The sequence below is a fragment of the Canis lupus genome, chromosome 32 (assembly GCF_003254725.2).
Source record: "Canis lupus dingo isolate Sandy chromosome 32, ASM325472v2, whole genome shotgun sequence".
NCBI classification, from domain to species: domain Eukaryota; kingdom Metazoa; phylum Chordata; class Mammalia; order Carnivora; family Canidae; genus Canis; species Canis lupus.
In genome coordinates, this window is record NC_064274.1 from 17,798,161 (window position 1) to 17,815,210 (window position 17,050).

Here is a 17,050-nt window from a genome sequence, read left to right on the forward strand (position 1 = left end):
GTTCACAATTATTTTTTTAAAGATTTTGTTTATTTATTCATGAGACACACAGAGCAAATCAGAGACATAGGCAGAGGAAGAAGTAGGCTCTCCATGGGGAGCCTGACGCGAGACTTGATCCCAGGACCTGGGGATCATGACCTGAGCTGAAGACAGATGCTCAACCACTGAGCCACCCAGGCATCCCATAATGGTGTTTAGTTCTTTAATCCAAAAATAACCTCTGTGGACACTTTGGTGTATATCTTTTCTTTTTTTTGTATGATAGACAAATTTATATAAAAAATGTGTTTATGATATATTTTTATATAATGCATACACACATATAAATTGTAATCAAACTATTCAATAGTTTTATAACTGCATTTTTATTTCATCCATTTAACAATTCTTCATTGTGTGCCTGACAAAATCTAGGAATTTTCTATCCTGTTATATATGCCTTGAAAGCGTGACATTTAATGACGTAATATTCCATTACATCATAACTTATTTAACTATCTCCTTATTGGACGTTTATGTTGTTGCCATTTTTTGCTATTATAATTAATATTAAATCGTTAGCTTTTTACCTCTGTTTCTTTCTCCTTTTTTTAAAGATTTTATTTCTTTATGAGAGACATAGAGAGGCAGAGACATAGGCAGAGAGAGAAGCAGGTTCTGTGCAGGAAGCCCGATGTGGGACTTGGATCCCAGGATTTCAGAATCAAATCCTGAGCCGAAGGCAGATGTTCAACTACTGAGCCACCTAGGCATCCCTACCTCTCTATTTATTTTCTGTTTTGGTGTATCTGATTATTTACTGAAGAAAAAGTCCAAGAAACATAATTGTATTTTAATATTCCTCAATTTAGGGGTGCATAGGTGGCTTAGTTGGTTAGGTCATGGGATCGAGTCCCACTTATCCCTCCCTCTCTGCCTCTGCCCTTCCCCTTGCTCATATTCTCTTCTATCTCAAATAAATAAATAAAATCTTTTTAAAAAATTCCTCAATTCAGTGGCACTGTGTTTGGGGGAAAATAGTGATGAACTTAAGTTTGTATAGAGCCCAAACAATAGGATATTCAGGAGAACCCGTAAGACATAGTCACTGTGATTGCCTTTTCATGAATCTGGCATTCTGGGTGAATTTTAAATGGCCTAGACTTTGATGTCACTTCAGTGTAGGTATATCAAGGTTCTAACCTCGTGCAGTTGCCAATGTGTAGGACACATTGTTATGACAGATAATATCGTTGTAAACTAAGTTATTCATTTCTCATTACTGTTCTTAGAGATATCTGAGACAAGCTCAACACCTGATACATATGCCTAAAACAGCTTTCAGAGCCTCAGATCTTACACATTTCTGGGTCATTGATGCTATAAAAACATTCCACTGTGCCATGACCCTACTGAACAAAAGAAAAAGAAAAATTTCAGAGAAAAGGAAATTCCTACACAGTACATAGGGATTCTGTTGGTCTGTTCAAAATCCATGATGAATGGATTTTGCTTTTACCGAATTTAAAACTCCATATGATATGTGACCCTTTTAAATGCACCTTGCAGTAGCTAATGGTTATGAGGTAAAGAAAACCGTAGTTTTCCTTCTTTTCTCACCCCCTCCTTTTCCATATGTGTGCCCATGCACACGCGTGGTTCTGTGTGTTTTCAAATATGGGATTTGGCTCATTTAAATCATTTGTAGCATCCACACATATTTATTCGTGTTTAATCTTCCCGTGAAATGCTCTGGAGATTCGTCATATGAAATCATTGGTTTCTCTTTAGTGCTAAGTCATAGCAAATTATCATCTTTGTAGGTTGATTTTGTAGAGTGTTAAATGCTATTTAAGTTTCCCTAGATATGAAGCCATTTATTTTTCTCCTAATCACTTAAAATAGCAAGAACTAATCAACTAGAGTTTTTCTCCTTTTTATGAATACACCAATCTACTCCTGACTCACGTGCATGTTTCTGCCTTTAGGTCAGTGGGAACTTTTCCCAGCGTGTTTTCTTTTTCCCTTTCATTCCTAATTTCTCTCAGGAACAAATGGCCGCATAGTTAGGCATTAGAAACTTGTTGGTGAAGGTGCTAACCTAAACATTAGTGCCAGGATCCGACGGAGACTTAATAGACTAATTAATTTGTCTCCTGCACCCCTGACCTGGGAATTATGCACAATGGGCTATACTTATGGAATCACGAGTCTGGATCCAAAGTAGAGAAAATGCAAGTTTTGTGTGCTTTATACGTCAACATGCAATTAGTACAGGGTTCTTTTAGAAAATACATTTTGAAAATGGAACATTATTTATTGCATGTTTTACAAATAGGATATTGCAAGATTCTGCATACCTTTTTGTTCAGTTTTTTTCTTTCACATTTTATAGTAGTACTAAACAAAACCTCACAATTATTTGATCCAAATATGCTGCTGACCTTCAGAGGAGCCCGATTATATATAGAAGACCATAGTTTCTGTATCATCTATTCTAATGTAGTATGTTCTCATAACAACCACAGTGACTCTTAGAAGAAAATATGAACTTGAAGCTTGAATGACATTTTAAGGGGTGTTTGCATTATGAATTCCTGACTATGGTAGTCATTCCCCTTTCAGTAAGAAGATTAGTTTTATTTCCTGTTATATTTCTTTTCATGCTTCTCCTTCATTTTAAGGACAATTTAAATATATTTCAAGAGCAGTTAACATTTGACTATCAGTGAATTCATGGCACTGGATGGAAGCTGAATTGAGTCGGTTCATATTTGCTCGTCAGGGTATGGATTATGCATCTCTCTGGATCTTGTGAGCTCACAGAGGTACCAAATAAACTGTTTCCTGTTAGGATTGTATTTAGAACAGAGTTTTAATATTTTGGCAGTTTGTGGCTTTGAAAGCATTCACCGGACCACCAAATGTCAGTTGAGCACATGGCAGGCGGTCTTCTGGGCACTGCTGATGAATTGGTGAATGAGACTGAGGACTTCTGGCTTTGCTGAGGCTTCTAGTCCAGTAGCAGAAGTTATACACAAGGCAAACACAAACGATAATAAGGAGACAAGGCTCCTTGTTATGCACACAGTAGAACAGGGTGAGAGGATAGAGAACCAGTGGAATGCGTGTGAGATGCAATATTAGCCAGAGTATTTAGAGAATGGCCTTCAGGGAGGCTGTCTTAACAGCTGAGCACTAAATGGTGAGATGGCAGCCTGTGGGTAGATGCTGTTCTCATTCACTTATTGGCAGTCATTACCCTGAAGGGGAATGCAAGATTTCTTACTCTTCTCAGTATAGGCATAATGTGTGGACACAGCAGATCCTCAGAGGATATTACCAGGATGAACAAAATAAATGGATATTGGCATATGATTTAAGAGGAAAATGCATTCCCCTTCTAAGGCTATGTTGCTTCTAGTAGTGGAGTGAAAGATTTAGGTTTTATGTGCTTTTTTCTGTTGTTAAAATGTAATGTGAGCCTCATGTTGCATTTTTTTTTCTTGTATATATTTATTCTTTTATTTTACAAATACCAAAGTGGTCAAGTGAGTGAATGTATCTGAAGTGGATAAATCAAATCCACTTGTCTAAATCATCAAAAGCATTGTATGCTACAAATATCAGCAGCATATTTATCTGATTGGTATTCTAAAGCAAGTCAGATTTGCCATAATAGTATACCTCATAGAAATTAAATCATTGATATTAAGGGAAAAAGCCATGAAATTATTTTGTGTGTCAAGTTACATTGAGGCAATTCACCATATGTCTAACCAGGTCACATAAAGGTTAGTTGAAGTGTTAAAGCAGTAATTTGAATTCCTGGAGGGGGTGGAGGGGGCAGTGCTAGTGAAGGCATGAAGTCAAATGGCATAGAGGCCAAATAGAAAGAACTGAATGCAGACTTTATTTAATTCCTTCAAGTGAATTTTATTTGTACCCATTTTCAAAAGAAAACCCGATGAACAGGTATGTTTACAGCCCCTTCACTTTGACAGGTTGGGGGTGGGCAGGGGAGATGGAATTCTGTTATCTCTGAACACATAGTGTTTGAAAGACATTCCAAGATCAGTAGGTAGATAAACATGGTTTCCAGTTTAGGTTTTAAAATATTAATCATGACCTGTTTCTTCTTGTTTATACATTGAGAACTGCAGTTTTAAAGATAGAAGAAATATTTAATTTATTCCTGAACTAAGAATGGATTTGACTTTCAGTAAAGATTCATATTAAGTGAGTGTTGATGTCACTCAGTCCTGTTGTTGGTCTTTGTCTCTTCTCATTCAGTTTGTTTTCATCTATACCTATGCTTTCAATTGTCATGATTCCACTGTCTACATCCCTTAGCTCATATCCTCATCATTCCCCAGTTACAGTCTAAAATAGCTTCCTAACATCTGTCCATTTTTTTTCTGCTTTCCAGGCTATCATTTCATTAGTGGAAGGGATATCCGATCCTACCATTCTCTCTTCAATATCCCCCAGTACCTCCAGGATTATGTCCTGTGGCTTATTGGGCCCTTCAGACGTCATCAAGTTCTTGCCTGCCATCCAGATTTGTCACCAGTCACTACCCTTTCTCCCCCCACACTTATGGCCTATGACTTTTGTATAGCTCCTCAGTTCATCTACTTGCTCATTCATTTAGGAATCCATTCCTTTGTACTTGCCATTCCCTCATTCGTGAATGCCATTCCTACTTCTTCTCTTGTTTGATAGGCAAATTTGTGTCTATCTTTGTGATTCTATTTAAAGGAAGTATTTCTTTTTCTGTGATACTTTCCCTGGCAGAGTTAGGTACTTCCTTTCTGTTCTTCCATAATGCTTCGACTGCATCTCTGGTTTGAGTCTCAGTTTACACCTAAAATGTTATTATGACTCTCTTGTAATGCTCTGTAAACCTATCATACACAGGTAATGTCTTCTGTTTTCCTGTTATCCCCAGCCCTCAGCACATTAACTGGTAGAAATTAAATTGTCATGAATAAGTTGATACCTGTTCAGTGTTTTAGCACTATGCTATTTATAGTAGGAAACAATTATAAAAATATGCTTAGTTCCTGTCCTCAGGTTGTAGTTTTATTTGGTGGACAAAGACTTAATAAATACATTAAAGAATTAGGGAACACAAGATAAAGCATAGTATACAAATGAATTACTTACATTTTTAAAGTTTCATATTTACATTTACACATACACACATACAAATCATGGGTGGGCAAAGGGCAAAATGGAGTTTAAGTTACAAGGTAGGCTTCGTGAACCAGATGAATTTCACAGGGCAGTGAGTGAGCTAAGGCTTGAAATGACACCATGGTCTGAGGCATGAGCAGTGTTGTGGCTATTGGATTGGTGAGTCCTACTCCTGTCCATGTTTTGCCTTTTTTTTTTTTAAGAAGTCTTTAATTTATATAGGTTTAGTATAAAGGCAGATGATAATTTTTGTTTATAAAGGGCCAAATATCCAATAGAAATGAGAACAAGGAATGAAAGCTGAGATGGATACTGGGTATGTGTTAGAAAGAGACAAATCCATACACAGTGACATCTACACTGAATAATTAAATCTTAAGTACAGATGCCCTTGTATAAAGTGAGATGATTGATGGTTAGAAGAATCTTACTATGAGAGTAAGAGAAGACCTCTCTTTGGCCTTGAAACAGTAGCTGTAAACAGTATGTATTGGGATCAAAGATAGCATGGCTAATATACCATTCACCCTCATGAGGGAAATGAAAAGAAAATCAGAAATAAAAACAAAACCAAACAAACCCAGATTCATTAGCTTTCAGATCAACAATAAGAAAAGATTTAGGGGATCCCCGGGTGTTTCAGTGATTTAGTGCCTGTCTTCGGCCCCGGGTGTGATCCTGGAGTCCCGGGATCGAGTCCCACGTCGGGCTCCCTGTATGGAGCCTGCTTCTCCCTCTGCCTTTGCTTTTCTCTCTCTCAATCTCTCTCTCGAATAAATAAATAAAATCTTTTTTTAAAAAAAAGAAAAGATTTAAATTGAATTGGACAGTACCATTTGATAGAAGAGAAAAAGCAGTGGGAATGTGCAGAAGCATTTAATTGGTATGTCGACAGAGGCCGAGATCCATAGCTAAAATATGCAGCTCTATATTTCTCCCTTGCATATCAGTTCCCTACGTTCACTGAAGATAATTCTGACCTCTTCTAGGATAGGTGAGGCAGAAAGAGAACGTAGGGAACTAATAGTCATGTCAGTCCCCTCAGGTCTTGAGATCCCGAGCTGGTTAGCTTTTCTGAACTTTCCATAGTCATTTTATGTGTGTTCTACAGATGATGTCCAGAGTTTTTAGCTGTAATAGCAGGAGACATAGGAAGAAATACTTATATTCCATCTTGGTCCAAAATCACTTAGCTTTTTAAAAGTCCCTATCGGGTCCTTAGAATTTACGCTTGGAGCATGGGGAGTTGATAGCTTTTCAAATTCAGGGAGATAATAGCTTCAAAATACTGTAGATTCTGAGACACCAAAGAAAATAATGGTAATAGTCACTACATTTTTCATGTACCAAACCCTCTTTAAAAGGATGTTATAATTTCAGCAGTACTCAGTTTCTGTGACAACCCTCTGTAGAAAGAAACCAGTGCAAAGAAAGGTTAGTGAGCTTTGCCCAAGACCCCAGACACCTGATTCTATAATCCGAACCTTCAGTCACTCACTGTGTCCCTTCTGCCACTTGACAAATACAATGTTTTTTAGGGCTTTGACATTGCACATTGGGAATCAGCAACTTTTCAGCATTTCAAGGAAAGGAAATTGGTAATGGATCTGAATGTTTGAAGTGATAGATCCTTAAGAGAATTCAGTATGTGAGCCAAAAAGAGCTACAACTAGAAATCTAAATTTTTCCCACATTGGTTTTTTTGTTTGTTTGTTTGTTTTTTACTCTAGAATTAATTTTACAGCTTCTGTAATTACAGAGTAACCCAACACCAGGGTAATAACTAAACTCTTCTAAATCTAATAGTTCTTGACATTATGGTGGTCTGTGATGTTATTAGGTTGTCATGAAAACTTAAAAACTACAATTTGAAAGTGGGCTTCAGTGCCCATTGTACTTGCATATTTGGAAATTTTCCTAGACTAAATGCAGTATGAGTTTGTGTTTGATTTTGTCAAGTTTATAAAATTCATAAACCTTGTTACTTAAAGTCAGGTCCAAAGCAAACCAGCAACTAAAATTTGATATGTAGTTGTAGTTTTCTTATTTTCTCTTAATTCCTTGATAGAAATAATTATGTAGAAGTGGCATATCACTAACACAATTTGGTAATATGTAGGAAAAAAATATCATTTGTTATTTTAGAGATTTTAGGTTAGTGATTATATTTTCTGATTTTCATAGTTTGATGTAACTTTTTCCAAATATTACCTAGCAAAATGTCTTGTTTTGGTTTGACACATTTTAAAGCCAAAGCCATTTTAGGATATCTTTGCCTTAGTTGAAGGAAGCCAACAATCATGAAAGTACCTGGCGAATTTCAACAGTATTTGAGTCAGTCAGTAGGGTCAGTGCTTTAACTTGAATTATTTGTTTTGAATCAGATACTATTACAAATTAATCTAATACTAACCACCCTCCCTTTTTTTTTTTGGTCTAGGAACTAGGCCAACAATACTAATACATTTGGGTGTTATGATGATGATGTAAAAATCAAACATTTATGAAATAACAAGACAAGAATTGTTCGAGATACAATAAGACACTGGGTCTGGTTAATTTTTCCAATCTGATTTTTTATAAGTTCAGACTTTTGCAATATTGCTTATGGGATTTTTAACTTGTCCTAGTCCCTGAGGATAAAGAATGCTATAGTGTTGCTAGTGCTTTAACTTCTTAGACTTTTTTTTTTTTAAAGATCTTATTTATTCATGAGAGAGAGAGAGAGAGAGAGAGAGAGAGATTGAGAGGCAGAGACACAGGCAGAGGGAGAAGCAGGCTCCATGCAGGGAGCCCGACATGGGACTCAATCCCAGGTCTCCAGGATCATGCCCTGGGCTGAGGGCAACGCTAAACCGCTGAGCCACTGGGCTGCCCCACTTTCTACATTTTAATTGTAAAACTTGCACTGTGGTTTCCCTATAGGTTATAAAAGAAAAAAAAAAAAAAGGGGGGGGGCTGGTTACTTACTTTGAGTAATACTTGGTAGTTTACAATAGTGAAGCCAAAATTATTATTTTTTGGTAGATATTTTCCAATTTTAATTATATAAAATCTATTTAGACATTTAAAAAGATGAAATAGTAAAAGTTAGCAGGTGGTGTGGGCAACGTAAAAAGAAAAGAGCAGCATTTCATAGGACTTCTCACATTATCTGTGAGATTGTTGAATTGATAATGATTCATTTTGAGGGCATATTCAGTGGGTTGCTCTGCATTTTCAAGAAGAAAAATAAAAAGCTAATCTAGTTCTAGTCTGTTGCCTTTTCATTAAAGTGTATCAGTAAACTTAAAATAGTTGATGTGGAAAAGTCTGCAGTGAAAGTTATATGAATAGTCCCTTGCCTCTGTTGTTGTGTGTTCAAACATCACTCATCCATTTTCAACAGCTGTGCCCAGAACGTTTCAAAAGATTTAGAATCTATTTCCACCCTTACCTCGTTTTGTGGCTATTTACTGTAAGAGGGGTTCTCCGATTACATAGGTCCTAGGCACAGGCAGAAGACCAGAAGACAGAAAGGTGAGTCTAATTAGATATCTATCTGCATGTGGTCATCGCTTCAGAAGAAGCAAGAAGTGGGAGGACTGGGATTGTTTTGTGTGTAGCACTGATGCTGATAAATGGATTTTTCTTTCAGTCTTGTATATTTTGGCATGTGTATTTACGTTGTGGCAAGAAAATTTAAAAGACATCAGAATATTTTTTATTTTCACAGCTGTATGAAGATACAGTGAAAGAGCTTGAATTCTCAGAAATTTAAGAGCTTTGTGGTCTTATTCAAGGGAGGAAAAGATCTCTAGACTTTGCCTGTTCATTGAAGAAGTAAAAAATATGTAAGGTCTTTCCTAGCTGTAAAATTATCTGGCTAATGATCATAAATGACTAATTGGGAATGTGTAGGACATTTCATGAATATACCACACTTGTACCAAGATATTAACAAACTTAGAACTTCTGCATATTTATGTGCCTCATGCTACTGAGATTAAACTATTTTTTGTTTACTTATTATCAATCTACCAAATAAATAAATCTCAATAGGCAGCAAATTAAACAGAGCCATTTCCCATACTGATAAGTAGGGTTTGCCTTCAGCTATAAATAATTCTGGTTGAAATATCTCATTTTCAAACTCTGGTTATATGTAACTGATACTATGTTTAAATGTCATCGTATAGCTGATATCAGATTTAACTATTGCTGTCACTCTGTGGTGTACCATGATTGGACTGAATTCTAGCTTCAGAGCACAATTTTAAATATAGGCAGGTATTAAGAAATGTTGCCTTAAAGCTGCAGGCATAGGATACAGTATATCCTTGCAGATAGAACCATCGTCTTTATAATATTGAGAACATATTTGCATTCTGTGGGCAAGATAGGACAGGTCACAAGCTACAGAAATATTTTTGTTTGCATTGACATGGTACTGTATGATAGAGTTGCCATGATCGAAGGCCTTGCAGCGTCCTCAGTCATCAAACCATCTACTCCTAAATTCTGACTTTTCCCTTCTATAAGAAAATTTAAACAACCAGATGTCTACATCCCAAAGGTTTTCCCAGTAGATGCAGCCCGGCATGGTGGTGAGAAAAGCTGATCCTGGAGCCAGTCAGCCTGGATGTGAATTCTTGTTCTTCATACACTTCCTGTGTGACATTGGCTGAACTACTTGTCTGTTGTTTGTCCATGTCTTCACCTCTAAGTGAAGATAGTAAGAGTACTTAGAGTACATAGGTTTGTTTAAAGGTTAGATGAATTAATATGTGGATGGCGCTTAGGACAGGGCCCTGCACTGAGCAAAGATGGCATAGCTGTCATCCTTGGACCTTGGTTCTCCCGTATCTGATGACTGCAGGTTGAGAGATGCTACTGGACAGTCGAGCTTTTGTCATATTTTCCCTGGGCTCTCATTTTAAAGTGAAGGAACCTGAAACTGAGTCCTATTAAATGACCAGTTCAAGATGAAACAACTGCTGAATGGCAGATTTGGGACTAGAATTTAGGTCTTTTTCAGGGTCCTGCATCTGCTCTGCTTTCTTCTGAAGAGTATTCAAATGGGGAACCTGGGTGGCTCAGTCAGTTACTTGTCTGCCTTTGGCTCAGGTTGTGATCTCAGGGTCTTAGGATCAAGCCCCTGTGTTGGGCTCCCTGCTCAATGAAGAGTCTGCGTCTCTCTCTCCCTCTCCCCTTCCCCCCACTCATACTCTCCCCCTCCCTCTCAAAGAAATAAATCTTTTCTTAAAAAAAAGAGTATCCAAATAATTTTAATAGTTGCAATTTACATATATGATGTTCAGAATTTCTCTTTCATTTGGAATTTCACTGAGATAGTTAAAATCCTGCAAATGTATGGAGTAGAAACTTTAATAATCATGTATTTCTTTTTTTTCTTAAAGATTTTATTTATTTATTTATTTTTTTTTTATTTATTTAAAGATTTTTATTCTTGAGAGACAGAGAGAGAGAGGCAGAGACACAGGCAGAGGGAGGAGCAGACTCCTCCACGCAGGAAGTCCGATATGGGACTCGATCCCGGGATTCCAGGATCACACCCGAGGCTGAAGGCAGGCGCTAAACCGCTGAGCCACCCGGGCTGCCCTGATTTTATTTATTCATTTAATATTGAGAGAGAGAGAGTGAGCAGACGGAGAAGGACAAGCAGACTCTACACTAAGCGGGAAGCTGGATCTGGGGCTTAATCCTAGGACCTTGAGATCATGACTTAAGCCGAAAACAAGAGTCACATGCTTAAACGACTGAACCACCCAGGTGCCCCAGTATTCTTACATTTCTAAAATCTCCTTAAAATTTTTTGGGAAATTCTTGGGAAATAGTTTGTATGTTTTGTTATACAAGATCACCAGAATAAGGAAACCAGACTCCTATTGCATATCTGCATACATGTGAAACACCCTAATGTTCTGTGCCCTAACAAGTGATAGCAATTTCTTAATAAGCTCTGAAAATTAGTAAGGCATTATTGCTTTACATTTTTCTGGAGACCAGGATTCAATCCATCATGCTTTCTATGCCAGGGTGTATGATAACTGAAGAGAAATTGTGAAATTTGCTTAGATGACCTCATATGGTTTCCTTCAAGGGCCTTATGATTAATATCACCAGTTTTGCAAAGCCTTGTGGTTCACAGTGGAGTATCGGACAGTGAGATGGTGATGTTTGTACTTTTTGGGTAGTCACAGGGGTAAGTGCTATTTCCTGAAAGCAGAAGTAAATTACTTACCCTCAGTGATTATTTTGTCTTAATGAACTTTTTGCCTTATTGTACTACTACCATAATGTTTATGGTGCAACCTGTGTACCTGCATTGACTGGACAGATTGAATGGCTTGGCTGTCTGGACATGTAATAGATTCCAGCCTTTTTCCGTGACATCATTATTATAACAGGCTTCTTTGAGAATATGAACAGCAGCTGTGCAGTTTTGTGAGTTTTACATTATGAACCATAACAGCCTTTTCAGCTCTGTACAAGTGATAGGGCAGCTCGATGCTTAACAAATGAAGCCAAACTCTGAGCTGTGAAACTGTTAACAGATCTAGTAATGACATGGGCCCCATGTATGGAACATTTCATAACACAACAGGGGAAAACTGAGGTGACTGTCATTTAGCACATTGGCTAAAATATTTTTCTTTACTTCTTGTTCAATATAACTTCACAGACTCAGTACGGAATTGAAACTTGTGTCAGTAGATGTAGCATATTTTCAGTTCAATTTATTTTGAAACTTTATCAGATTTTCTGTCACATAAGCATTCTATCTTCCAGTCTTTAAATAGAAAAGTAAGGATTCTTGGTCCTTGAAGATCAAAAATAAAAATTCTTATTCTTATCTAATGGTAAGAATCTAATGTTAATATGATGGGGAAAATATCTCTGATTAAACATCTGTGGATTTTTTATGTGTAGGAAAATAGATCTATCTATTTCTAATCTGCAAAATAATAAAGCAAAAATAAATCATTTTAGCAGAGAAGTTTACTTAAAACCTACCTGAAAAATTTTTTACATTCTATACCTTGTCAGACTTTTTCTTTAGTAATAATTTATTATTGTGATTTGTAGGGACAAAGTACATGCCTTCCATGTGTCTGTTTTCTGTAGTTAAAAAAAAAAAGCAGCTTTGAAATAATGTCTTTTCCTGGGATATTGAAAATTCTACAGAGTATTTTTAGTAAAAGAGATATAAATTCCTGAGATGGAAACATTTTTAGGAGAATGTACTTTATAATTCTCTATTTAATTATAAATCTAGATTCAGAGTAACAGTATCTCACAAATATACATATGCAATCCTTGCTGAACATAGTATTGCCATGGAATATTAGTGAGTATATTATTGAGTTTTGGCTTAAACTAGAGCAACAAACTTTAAGTTCGTTTATTGTTGCTGTTGTCACTACTTTTTTTCTTTTGAGTGAGGATTAGTTGCTTCTTGTCTAGCAATGTAAGAACATATAAATGTTTCCTTTTCTTTTTTTTTAGATTCCTAGTGAAAAAAAAGAATATTGTGGCTTTTAAAAATATCAAATCTTGAATCTGTCAGGAAATTTTAATTCTAAGCTTCTATCAGTTTTGCCGTTGTTTTTGTATCTCACTTAGTTTAAAGTGAAGGTTTTTATGGGTGAGGCATCTCATACATAGTGAAAAAAATGGCTGTGGGGAAAGCTCCTATAATATGGTTTGTTACAGAAGGTACTGGAGCAAATTTGAAATAAGCTACATGTAACTTATTTTTCAGTGGCAAGAATTGAACCTATGGTATGTATTATTAAGAATAGCCTAAAATTATGGATTATGGATGATTTATAAATTAACAGGTTTAGCTTCATTCACTAAATTACTTTATCTAGCCCACGCAAAAAAGCCAACATTAAATAAATAGGTTTTTCCCTTTCAAGCGCTAATTTTGAAATTGAAACTCATAGTTTATATCCCAATATTCAAAAGGACAAATTTAGGGGAAAGACCTGAGTTATTACAGAAAAGAAGTGGGGTCATAATTCTTATGATTAACTTTAGATTGAGGACTGTCACTCAGAGATGAGTGATTTAATGCTATGTATATTGAATAAGTCCAGAAAGAAATTCCAAACACAGCCATTTTGTGAACTCCTTAAATAAGTGATATACTTCAGTTAAAAATTTTAGCTATAACTGATAGATTGGCTTAACACTGCTTACACACTTATCTTGTAGTGAAGGTAGCTTTAACAAATTAGGCAAGAAAACAATTTGCTAGTGCAAGATTGCTTAGAAGTACTGATATAGAATAAGCCCATCTTAAAAAAAACGGTCACGGTTCTTCCCAGATGCCTGCTACTTTGAGCTGATTAGGGACTATCCTTCATGTATTAGTATTTTCCCTTTGACATTGTAAAGTCCTTGAGGGCTAGAGCATTTCTTTACTTGTAGCTCTCTATGATTGGGAGCAGAGTGGGTGTGTTTAATATAAAAGTGTTAACTGAAGGAATGCACTTGCTAGACAATCAAGGTTTTGAAGTCAGATTACATACCTTTGTGTGATAGGACCAACTGGACAAGTAGCCAAAGGTGGTATAGTAAAACTTAATTTTCTGGCCTGTATTGGCTCTTTTAACACTAGTCCTCCTTCTTCCTTCTCCTTCCTTCCTTCTTCCTCCCCCCCTTTTTTTCTGAAATATTTTATTTATTTGTTCATGAGAGACACACACAAAGAGAGGCAGAGACATGGCAGAGGGAGAAGCAGGCTCCATGCAGGGAGCCCGATGTGGGACTCGATCCCTGGACTCCAAGATCATGCCTTGCGCCAAAGGCAGACACCCAACCGCTGAGCCACCCGGGCATCTCTCTCTCTCTCTCTCTCTCTCTCTTTTTTCTTTTCTTTTCCTTTCTCTTCTTTTCTTTTCTTTTCTTTTCTTTTCTTTTCTTTTCTTTTCTTTTCTTTCTTTCTTTTCTTTTCTTTTCTTTCTTTTTCCTTCCTTTCTTTCTTTCTTTCTTTCTTTCTTTCTTCTTTCTTTCTTTTTTTTTTAAGATCTACTTATTTATTTGAGGGACAGCAAGAGAGCGAGTGTGGGCAGGGAAGGGATGGGGTGCAGGAAGGAGAATTCTCAAGCAGACTCCCTGCTGAGTGTGGAGCCTGCTGTGGGGCTCAATCATCCCAGAACCCTGAGATCACGACCTGAGCTGAAATCAAGAGTTGATTGCTCAACTGATTGAGCTACCCAGGCACCCCAGCACCAATCCTTGCAATTTCATTCTGTTCCTAGAAAGAGGCCTCCTCCAACCTGCTTCTCTCTGGCTATTCATGGCCTTTTCCTGAAACATACTCTTCACAGGCTTTGCTTTATTCTTCTAATACTTAAAATTCAGATTATACTACTGCAGCTATTACTACTACTCATTACTACGGCTAGCACTTATTACTAAATCCTGCACATGTGCAGATTCTTTAAGTCTCACAGTCCTATGAGATAGGCATTTTGCATGTAGGAACAAGTAACAAGTCTAGTGACGCACACCAGATGGGGTAGAGACAGGATGTTCACCCACGGCTTTCTGCTCCCAGCCTCTTGCTGCTCATGGCTTGTTTCCCTCACCAAATCAGGGACTTGCACTTCTTCCACTGTAGCTCTATACCTTCAGTTCAGACCCTCCTATACTGCCTCAGTCCACATAAAGAACTAGTTTCCACAGTAACAGCACCAGCATCACTCTTAAAGGTCCTTGAGAACGTGCATGTTGTACAGCATGAAGGAGACTGAAATGAGGATTGTGGAAGTGAGGCCAGAGCAATGCTAGAGTGCAAGGGGACATTCACCATTCCCTCAGTCTCTGACCAAATGTTCTCAGATTTCCAAGTCAAGTATTGTATTTACACACAAAACCAGTTTTTCTGCCTGAAACTAAAAGAGGGAGTAGGGCTTTTGAGGTATTCAGTCCTTCTCACTTAGAAGGTAAAAGCAAAAAGGAAAAGAACGAGGAGCGTGAAGAGATGTGGCTCTGTAGTTCCTTTCCTTGAGAAGCTCCCATCCTTTATTTTAAGAGTTCAAAGGTCCGTATAGCCCGAGTTCTTTCTTAGCTAACTCTGTGGCATTGGGAAACTTGTAGAACTTTCTGAGCTTAAATTACATCATTTGTAAATTGGAGATTTACAGAATCCAGGCTGCACAACAGAATCTCCTGGGTCTCCCCCCCCCCCCCCCCGCCTTCTTTCTTTTCTTCCTTCTGCACATGTCTGGTTTTCAGCCCAGCTTTGCTAACTCAAGCCCCTGTCCAGGCTTGTGTAGAGATAGGGAATGAGATGAGTGGGGAGGTCATGCAGTACACCTTGCTAAGGATGCAGGCATCGCTTTGTAGCCAGTAGGGATGCAGTAAAAATTGTCCAGCAGTTTATTAGTGTTCTCTGACAACAGTGAACGAACATAGGCAAAAGGTATGCCATCAAACAGGTAATTAAACCTGTCTTTATTTTCTTAAGATTAAGTGTACTTGTAAATAAATTGTATTCTGAAAAGAATGAAAGCTGAAGTCCCACAAGAGACTAGCCTTTCTTTTCAAGGATGGATTTATATTTCTCATTTGTCTGCAAATGAAAATTCATTCATTCAGGAATGTGAATTGTGTGCCAGGTACAAATTATGCTACTTCCTCAGAGAAAATAATTTAATTTTACTGAGGTGCTGCCTCTATGTAGGATAACTGTAATAGGTTATTTTGAATAAGGCAAAGAAGGCTAGTTACTTTAGGATCTTTTAATCGACAGAAAAGAAGTATGCACTAATTATCTGTCTCTCATTTTTACATTCCTGATATATTGGCATTTAAAAAGAACTGTAATGCTTCTAAAAATCAAAATTATACTAACATTTTAAAAGAGAAACATTTGGTTTCATTATCAAGTGCAGAAGAATGTGCCACAGACTGCTTAATATCACTTTTGCAGTTTTTTGGTCTAGTCTCCCAGTTCCTGCTGTGTGTGAATATTTGGAACAGGTTGCATTTCTTTTCCAGAAATCTTATTATGGGGAACAAACAAGTCTCATTTAGACTGTGGTTTTAGTGTTTGCCATTACATTCCTTTCCTCATTGCTAAAATATTAGTTGGGATTCCCATTATGGAACATATTTTTACAGTAAGGTAGAGGCATCTGAAGCTAGTTCAGCTTTTACTAGCAGGTGATAGAAAAGAGTGCCTGCTGTAGACTTTCAGTTAATTGCATTTTATAAGAACCAGAGATCACTGGGGTAAACCTACTCAGATTTGTGACATTTTTACTGAATTGATGGGTACTTACATGTTTGAGATAGGATGGTTTAGTGGAAAGAAAAACTGTTTTGGATTTGTAATCATGTCTCCAGCCTTACAAATTGCCAGACCTGGGATCCCTGGGTGGCACAGTGGTTTAGCGCCTGCCTTTGGCCCAGGGCGCGATCCTGGAGACCCGGGATCGAATCCCACGTCGGGCTCCTGGTGCATGGAGCCTGGTTCTCCCTCTGCCTATGTGTCTGCCTCTCTCTCTCTCTCTCTCTCTCTGTGTGTGACTATCATAAATAAATAAACAAATTAATTAGTTAATTAATTCATTACCAGACCTTCCCCTTAACAATTTCCTTAAGTAAAATTCTTAACCAAGACTCAATTTTTTCATCTACAAAATGGATGTATTAATTCCTATCTGATGGAGTTACAGAGGAGAAAGTGACTTCTGACAAATAAATATCAGATTTAATACTGAGTCTTAATGTTACTTTCCCCCTCAAAGTTTCCAGCCTATATAGAGGAGCGTTTGAATAAGCAAGTGTATCTGTCACATGTGCTTATTATGAAGCCAAAAAGTTCTTGTAGGTTTTGTTTATTATGACT

The 17,050-nt window shown here is 37.2% G+C and overlaps 1 protein-coding gene across 2 annotated transcripts in view; it reads left to right on the forward strand.

The window, feature by feature from the left end:
• The window catches only part of BMPR1B (bone morphogenetic protein receptor type 1B), a 394,237-nt gene that overhangs the window by 177,854 nt on the left and 199,333 nt on the right, over positions 1 to 17,050 (forward strand). The window lies entirely within an intron of this gene.